Source organism: Cygnus olor, chromosome 9 (assembly GCF_009769625.2).
Source record: "Cygnus olor isolate bCygOlo1 chromosome 9, bCygOlo1.pri.v2, whole genome shotgun sequence".
Lineage (NCBI taxonomy): Eukaryota > Metazoa > Chordata > Aves > Anseriformes > Anatidae > Cygnus > Cygnus olor.
Genome location: NC_049177.1, coordinates 21351978 through 21359986, shown reverse-complemented (window position 1 = coordinate 21359986; position 8009 = coordinate 21351978). Strand labels below are relative to the sequence as shown.

At 48.4% G+C, this 8009-nt stretch overlaps 1 protein-coding gene and 1 long non-coding RNA gene across 3 annotated transcripts in view; one reads left to right on the top strand and one right to left on the bottom strand.

The window, feature by feature from the left end:
- LOC121074467 lies at positions 1-5050 on the bottom strand. Its single transcript, XR_005822364.1, has 3 exons — positions 4746-5050; positions 4423-4512; positions 1-2870 (listed from the first exon to the last, which is right to left on the bottom strand). It is a non-coding gene; the product is annotated as an uncharacterized LOC121074467 (long non-coding RNA).
- Positions 5051-5067: 17 nt separating this feature from the next.
- The window catches only part of FNDC3B (fibronectin type III domain containing 3B), a 185402-nt gene continuing 182460 nt past the window's right edge, over positions 5068-8009 (top strand). Inside the window, exon 1 of one of the 2 annotated variants that reach the window (XM_040566522.1) lies at positions 5068-5327. The gene's annotated coding sequence lies outside the window, so the exon portion shown is untranslated. The remainder of the gene's footprint in view (positions 5328-8009) is intronic. The other variant, XM_040566523.1, reaches the window with a different exon arrangement.

Sequence of the window (8009 nt, the reverse complement as noted above, 5' to 3'; positions counted from 1 at the left end):
GGAAAAAGAAAAAAAAATAACAGGAAAAATAAATTCTGTGAGTAGGAAGGATATACAGCACAGAGGAAAAATACTGTGATAGAAAAGGGCAATGGATCAGTGTAAGTTTACTGGTACGTACAGAAATGACAACATCTGAATTTTTTACAGAGGGCAGAAACTATTAAGCATATTTTAAGTTACTCCTCCTTGTATTTTCTCCCCCCCTTTTTCCTTTGTAGTTTTTTTTTTTTTTTAATGACAAGAAAGAAGATAAATTGCTAGTTGTAAAGAGTGCTGCAGGGGAAATGCTGGGGATATAACCACCTAATTATGAATTTCCTGAATGTGCAACATGACCAGGAGCAACTGGACAGGATTAGCATTGTATGTTTCATCTCCAGCTGTTTCATGAATACCAATCTACAAAATCTTCCAAGAAGAACATTTTTTCTGTGGCCCTACTTTTGGCTTTAACAATGCAAGCAACACTGCTTTGTTTTCTTTAGACACCAAACTGAAACAAGAGCTTTCAACAAACAAAACCAAACCAAACCTAAGGAGCCAAAGAACTGCACAGTGTTAAGGAGATTGAGCTGAAATATTTGTAGAATATCAAAGGAGCACCCTTCTCGTTGGCAAAAGTGGAACTAGCACTGCAGAGACGCATGATTATGAGACAATAAATGAGACTATTTTCTTCTGGTGCAGTGGTCAGAAGTCATTGTTTTGAATGAGCACAACTGGTGTGTAATCTTCATGGCAAGCTTCTTGAATTGGTTCAACGCCAACGGTCTTTGGAAGCACTTGGCAGATGGGAACTTATTTAAGCTTATAAAACCAATGTAGATGAAAACATGTTAAAAATGGACGGTGTAAATCCTCAGCTTACAAGCAGACGAATTACAAACACAATGGAGCTTCTTATGGAAGGGGGGGCAACAGGAACATTTTCCTTCCATCGTGCCTTTGTAAAGCTTAAGAAACAATTAATAGAATAATATCCCTGACAAACAACTTATTTTGTGGTGTCAGAAATCACTACTTTAGAACAATGGTGCTGGTACACAGAGGGCCTCTTCTAGTTCCTGCTGAAGTCACTGGGACTTCTGGGACTTCTTGTAGAACTCGACTGGGCATATTTATTGCAGAGTAGTAGTCTGCGAGATTCAAACGCCAAACTAAGGACTTTGCCTCTTAAATGGAATAAAAGGATGTCCAGTAGACAACTGGTTTTTTTTTTGATGCGCAGTGCAAACTTACCATGCACCCCAATAAAAAGGCAGATAATTTTTATTTCAGAATCTTACAGCAGTTTGATCTTATCCCTATAATTTCTGATCCTTGATCTGATCCCAATAATAAAATTTTGGGATTTAATTTCTGCATGTGTTACTGAGCATGAGAAATACTGACTTGTGTCCTAAAAAGGGAAAAAACCTGCCAATTAATACCACAAATACAGACTCCTCACCAAACTCAGTTAGTACATGAATGCCAAAGCATGACTATATGCTCAGTGAATAACTGGCATTCATTTCCTCTAAATAGAGAGGTACAGATAGAAATCCTGGTTCATGCTAGTGTTTACTTGCCCTAGTTATTTTAAAAAGTATCCTGCAGAATTTTGGATTCCCCACAGTAAAAGCGACCATCCTGACCTATGCACTGTGCTTCCCCCACATCTGGCTCGGGCCGTTCTCCACCAGCACTACCTTGAAACAAAACGTTGTAAAGACTGAAGGAACTCAATACATTTCAGTCTGTATGATCTAATGTGCATTTAGCTTTCATTCTGTCAGATAAAGGTGAGAGAAGATGACTGTGACCGGAAACTTCTCTATGGTTTTAACTACCTAACTGTTCAAATTGCTGTGATTTTAATGGTCTGAGATACATAAAAGGACAAGGACCTGAAAAGGGACTTACGAAGAAGACCAACAGGTTGTATGGTCCCTGCTTCGTTGTGTGATCACAAGAGGGAGCGACATCATTTTGTTCTCGATGTTTTTCTGAGGGAGACCACACCGGTGTTTGGCTCACGTACCCTGCCCCTTCCACCCCAGGAAAGGGGTGCAGGCTGCTCAGGGAGCCTGCTGTGGGGTCAGGCAAATTGTTTCTTGCTGGCTGTGCCCCTTTTCCATCCCAGTTTATGCTGGCCCTGAGCGAGAAGAGCTGAACCCAGAGTTCTCACCCTGTGAATGCACCACATTCGGCATGACGTCCTGAGCCAGCCCAGAGCCTCTGTGACACAGCTGGGCAGAAAACTCATCCACTGCACACGCCTGTGCTGCGCGGAATTGGAAATGTCTGCGGGTAGTACACCCCAGGTAAAAAAAACAGCGCTCAGCAAATAAATCAATCAAAGCATTCTCTGTGCGCTGTTGAACAGCACTGGTGCCAAGATCTCAGCCTGCTTGCCCTCCAGAATACAGAGCATACAGCTTGCTGGAACAGTAAAAGTTTAACTCAGATCCCACCAGAAACCTGAGGGAAAGTGTCTTGAGAGAATAAAGACCATCTTCCCAGCCTTTACAATGATGTCTGATCTCGGATGCCACGTTCTGGTCATATGGACAGAGTTTCCACAGGCTCCTCTCTGGAATTTTTCACCAAATAGGAGGGGATGGCCAAGGGGGATGGCAGCAGAATACAGAATATGGAATTGGTTTGGGTCCAGCCCTGGTCAACAGTGCTGAAATTGTTAGTGTGATGGGTAAACAATTCCTGCCTGAAAGGAGCTTGGGGTGTCAGCCTGGTGCCGGTCGAGATTTGTCTAGGGAATGGCTGTCCTGGAGCAGTGTTGCCACCCCTTCTTCCTGCCCCTCTGCGCAGGCACCCGCAGGACGGAGGAAGGGACGCGCTATTGCCTTTCTGGCTCCGCTTGCTTCCTGAGTAAACAGAAAGATCTCACCACGAGAAAAGAAAAATATGCATATTATTGAAAGCATAAACTCAGAAAAACACGGACTCATCAGAATAGGAAAGTTAAGTTCATGGTTTTGTCTGTATTTGTTTGGATGATCGTTTAGGTCAGTCATTTTCTCCGGAGTATTTTATCCATCCCTGCTGTGTCACCACATAACCTAGCTCTTTTCCTTTTTCAGCGGCAAAAGACATTTCCTCCTGGTCTGATTAATGCTCTTCCTTGATCAGCTGGCTCAGGGAGTAAGTCATTAAAGAAACAGTTTAATTTCTTATTTATGTAGGAATTTTCTGAGGAAAAGCAGTCCTTGCTCCCCTCCCGTCCTCTTCCTTGTTTTTTGACACACTTCCAGTTTCTATTGAACCATTTTACAGTTGCCGTTAACTATAGCCTGTTGTTGAGTTCATTGGGATGAAGTGGCTGAATAAAAAGTGCTCTGAAGAAAAGGTACGCGTTTGTTCCAGGTGCAGCTAAATTTGCTGTCTTTTTTGTGTCTAACCAATTCTGTGGTTCCAGGAGGGACTGGAAACCATGTGAAAATCAAGTAACTGGGCACATTTTTTTCCTCAAGTACGTCCAATGTGGTTATTGCAGATGACTTTCTCTTTGACTTCTGCTCCAATGGTGAAACCAAAGTGAAGTAAGTGTGAACTATAAACGCTTTACAAAACTGCAGGGAAATGTAAACCGCCCTGCTCTTAGTGATGGCAGAGGACATCACTCCGCTTCTGCCGGGGAAGTGACAACTCACCAAATGTCCCTACACCCCGAGCCTGTTTTGATTCTCCAAATACGAATGTGCTTGGACCTAGCCCTCCTCTGGTCCGTCTGACAGAAAAGCTAAAAATCAGCCTGGAGGTTTCATTTCCTTCCTCTCCTGTATTTATTTTTGTTTTCCCATCTTTATGTTTGATTTTGTTTACTCTTTGATTTAATCTTTTTGTAAGTTTCTAACTCAGGCCAGGGATTTTTTCCTTTCTAAACCAACACATTCCCTCTTGCCTGCACCACCTCCCTCTTTCCCTTTTCTCTATCTTTTCCTTCACAAAACAGCCTGCAGGACCAAGTAAAGGCTTTACCACCCTAGTGAATAATTAATCTCATCTGACCCTGTAACTCAATCCAGGATCATCAAAAAGTCTGCATGTTTTGGGTCACTAATAAAACAAAACATTTTTCTGCTTTTAGATTTTACTCATTACAAAAGTTTTTGCAATTAACAATGAACAATACTTAGTGCTGGCTGGCCATTTTACACTGAAAAATCTTTCCCATGTGAAAATGCTAATTTTCTGTTTTCATAGGAACTATCTATTTCAGATTTTTTTTTCCTGTATTTTGGTCACTTAATATAAAAATAGCCGGCCCAGTTGGGTATGGCGTTTTGGTTTTACTGAACTTTTATGCCAAAGTGATGTTTTCCAGTGTGAGTTTTGACAAGTAGAGGTCCCATCAGTAAGTCCCGTGGGACGAATGGTCTTTTATTGGCATTTTAATGGAAGCTGATGAAAATATACCTGGGCTGCCTGAGACTCCACGGGGTTTTCCAGTTTCTGAAAGGAATCCTTGCTCTTGTGGATGAAGTACGTCAACCACTGGGAGAAGCTCTGGGGAAAGAGGAGATTGAAGAGAATTGTGACGGAGGGAAAGCAGCGTGAAGTGGGGGGATTTTGAGGCAGAAAGAGCTAACCAAGGGAGTGTGGCCCTGTCAAACAGCCCTGCACAACAGGGCTGCCATTAGCAGGGGGTGAGGCAGGGCCTGGTCGAGTTTCTGTGCCCAGATCAGAGCCCCAACCCCGACCCCCCCATTGCAGCGATGCGGTGCTGAGCGGTGAATTACCCCTGTGGCTCCCCCCAGCAAGCGGAGCGATTTTCCTCCTTTTTGGCTACAGCATGTCAGGGTATTTCTTAATCTCTGAGAAACGCTGCCTAAAACGTCTCCTCCTCCCTCTCGGCCGAGGGGGCAGACGGAGCCGACCGGGGGCTCTTCCACCTCCCGCCTTCCCCCTCACGGCGGCTGGCAGTGATGGTGGCGGGGGGGCTGACCGACGGGACGGCGACACGGGGGTGTCACCGGGCTCGGCGCCCCCCGTGGGTGCGGGAGGGCCGGGCCGGGCTCCCGGGGCCGAGGCTGAGGGTCCGGGGCGAGGCAGCGGGGCCGCCCCGGGGAGGAGCGGGGCGGAGCGGGAGGCCCGGGCGCCGCCGCCCGCCCTCGTCAGGCGGCTTTTCGGCGGGAGCCTCTACTCCAGAGTGCTCGGTAGCGTGGGCCGGCCGCGGGCCCCATGTGGTGCCGACATCACTGACATGGCGGCATCCCCGCCGAGCCCTCCTGCCACTCGCTCCAGCTAGCCGGGAGTCACCGCCGGCCCGGCCCGGCCCGGCTCGGCTCGGCTCGGCTCGCCCCGCACCAGCACACCGCCAGGTAAGGACGGCGCTGCCCAGCAGCCCGGCGGGGCTCGGAGCCCCCTCTTGGGCTCGCTTGGGCTCGGCTCGGCTCGGGGCAGCCGGGCTGGGCTCGGAGCCGCGTCCCCCGCCCCGGGGCGCCGCAGCCGCCCCGGCCCTTTTGTTCCCCGGCGGGGCGGCGGCCGCGCCCGGCGGGGCTGGGCGGAAAGTTTGGCTCGTTCCTCCCCGCGGGGCTCCCCCCGGCTCCCCCTGCCCTCCCTGCCGGCTCCCCGGGCAGGTGGCGGAGCCCTGGACCCGTGGGCACGGTGGGGAAAAAGGCTGGGGAGAGGAACCAGCAACTTCTCCCCGTCCCGGCCTTCCCCTCCCTCCCCAGGCTCCCTTCGGGGAGGAAAATCCTGGCAGCTCGGTGCTTGGCTTGCCAGACACCTTTGTAAAATGGCATGCTACCAGCAGACGGAACGGAAAAAAAAAAAAAAAAAAAAGAAGAGAGTCTTTTAAAAGCTTAACCTCTCGTGGGCTAAGAGCACATCTGCATCCCTCCCGTCCGCCCCCCCCCCCCCCCGTCCCGGTTCGCAGAAATGTGCTGTTTAAATAGGGTTTTGGCGAAGGGAGTGCGGCTTGGAATTCACTGTAACGAGCCATTTATCCCAGCTATGTTTGTAGAATAAAAGGCGGGAGGTGAGCCTCGCTCCATATTAGTGATTTTGGGGTTTCGTTTGCGTTTCTTTGCCCGAGTACCCAAAAGTGCTAGCCCAGCTCCTGGAAGTGAGCGTTGCTCCTTCGCAGATGGGGAAGCGAAGATATGGAAAAATCAAAGTTTCTTCTTCAGCGGTTTTTGGGCTTTTTGTGCGTGTGGTTTTGGTCGTTGTCGTCTTGCCTTCACTCGATGCCAGGTTTATGAGCACGGCACCCACGTATGCTGGTGCCCACAGCCACATCGGCTCTGTCCCCGGCTGCGCGCCCCACAGAGCCCAGGGCTCACCGGGGGTAACGCGTCCACTTCTGAGAGGCGTTAAACCAGTCTAACTTGAGCGTAACAATGTGCTACGTAATGGCATTTCAAACTTGCACACATTTTCACGGCTAGAACACGATTTCTCAACCTTTTTTTGTTCCCTGCTGGCCTGGCAGAGCAGGCTGGGGCTCAGCCCCGCTGATGGGGGCGAGCTGCTGCCGCCCCGCACACGGGGTGTGCTGGTGGGGAGCCCTCGTCCCTGGATAAATGCGTCGTCCCCCGGTAAATGCATCACCCCTGGGAGCCTCGGCAGGCGGAGACGGGCTGCCCCCTGTGAGGGGAAGCACCCTGCTCGCCTCAGCCCGTCTGTCCGTGCTCTCAGCCCTCTGCCACCTGCGTGCCTCTCCCGGCAGTACGGGCGTGCAACCGGTGCTACCAATAAGAAAATGATTCTTGGCTGTGCTCCCGGGGTCATTTAGGGTCTCACACAGAAGCAGTCTGTTGGTGTTTTTCTCCTAATCTTCAGCGCTCTGTGGTTCCCTCTCATTAGTTTTAAAGCGTTTGCGATTGTGGTTATATCGGGACCCTGCTGTGACAGCAATGCCAACATCCCCAGAAGTACCATATATTGTTCTTCCCCGCCTGGTATCTCCCAGCTAGTTTACACTCTTAATGTAGCGCAGGGATGAGTCTATGTGGAAGTTAATACATTTTACAATTTTTTTGAGCCGTTAGGACTCATCTGGTTTGGGTTTGAGGTCACTGCTGGGACAGCAGTGAGGGTTTTTTTTTTTTCATACCGTTAGCCTATAGTTGGCTGAAGTCAAAGAAATGAAGAAAGCGTCCAAAATAAGCTGATATTCTGCTATAGCTGAGAAGATTGGAGCTGTGACTTTGTACTGCAAACATTATATCTATAAGCAGAGGTTGTAACTTCAAGTCTGAATTGCATTTGTTCTCGCACTTTCCTTCTACATACAACATTTGGTGAACTTGAAGATTCTCACCTAGTGCCTCTTCCTAGGAGAGACACGTTTTTTTCCTTTTTACTTGGTCAATTCCATTAAGCCCTCTAATGAGAGAGAAGTGGTTAGGGTTAGGTAAACTTTTGTGATTGATAAATCTGTGCAAGAAAATATATACAGATCATACAGCGGAGTTGAGTGTGGTTGTATTCATGAACTTCCCAATTAGCGTAATGGGCTTTTCCCTCAAAAATGTAGGTTGTCAGTCTGGTGAGCGCTAGTGCAGAAGCAGAGTTTACGGTATGAGTCAATGCATGTAGTGTGAGGATCTTAACTCATACAAAACACTTGTAATTACATAAAAGTCTCAGAACCCATATGCAGCCGAATAAAGCAAATTACTTTCCACAGTGCTTTTCCTCTCAGTGTAGTTAGCTGCTCCTCTCAGAAGAGCAGACGTGAGGAAAACTGGAGTGACCCTGGGAAGCGCGAGGACTGGCAGTTCAGGCTGCCCTGGAAGAGAATCCCGGCCTCTCAACCAAGAATGCCGTGGTAGCAGGCAGCGAGTCTGGAAATCAAGCGTTGCAGCGTATCGGGACGGTTTTGTGGAACATACTGCGAGTTATTAAAGGCTATTATAAACAACTGTGACTTCAGTGTACAGCAAATAAAATAAATAGTGGAGGAAGCCAACAGACCTCTGTGTAAATCTCAGCTGTGCAGAATGCCAGCGGGGCAGAGTTCTGCAAACCCTTTGCAGAGCTAACTTTGCATAGGTGAT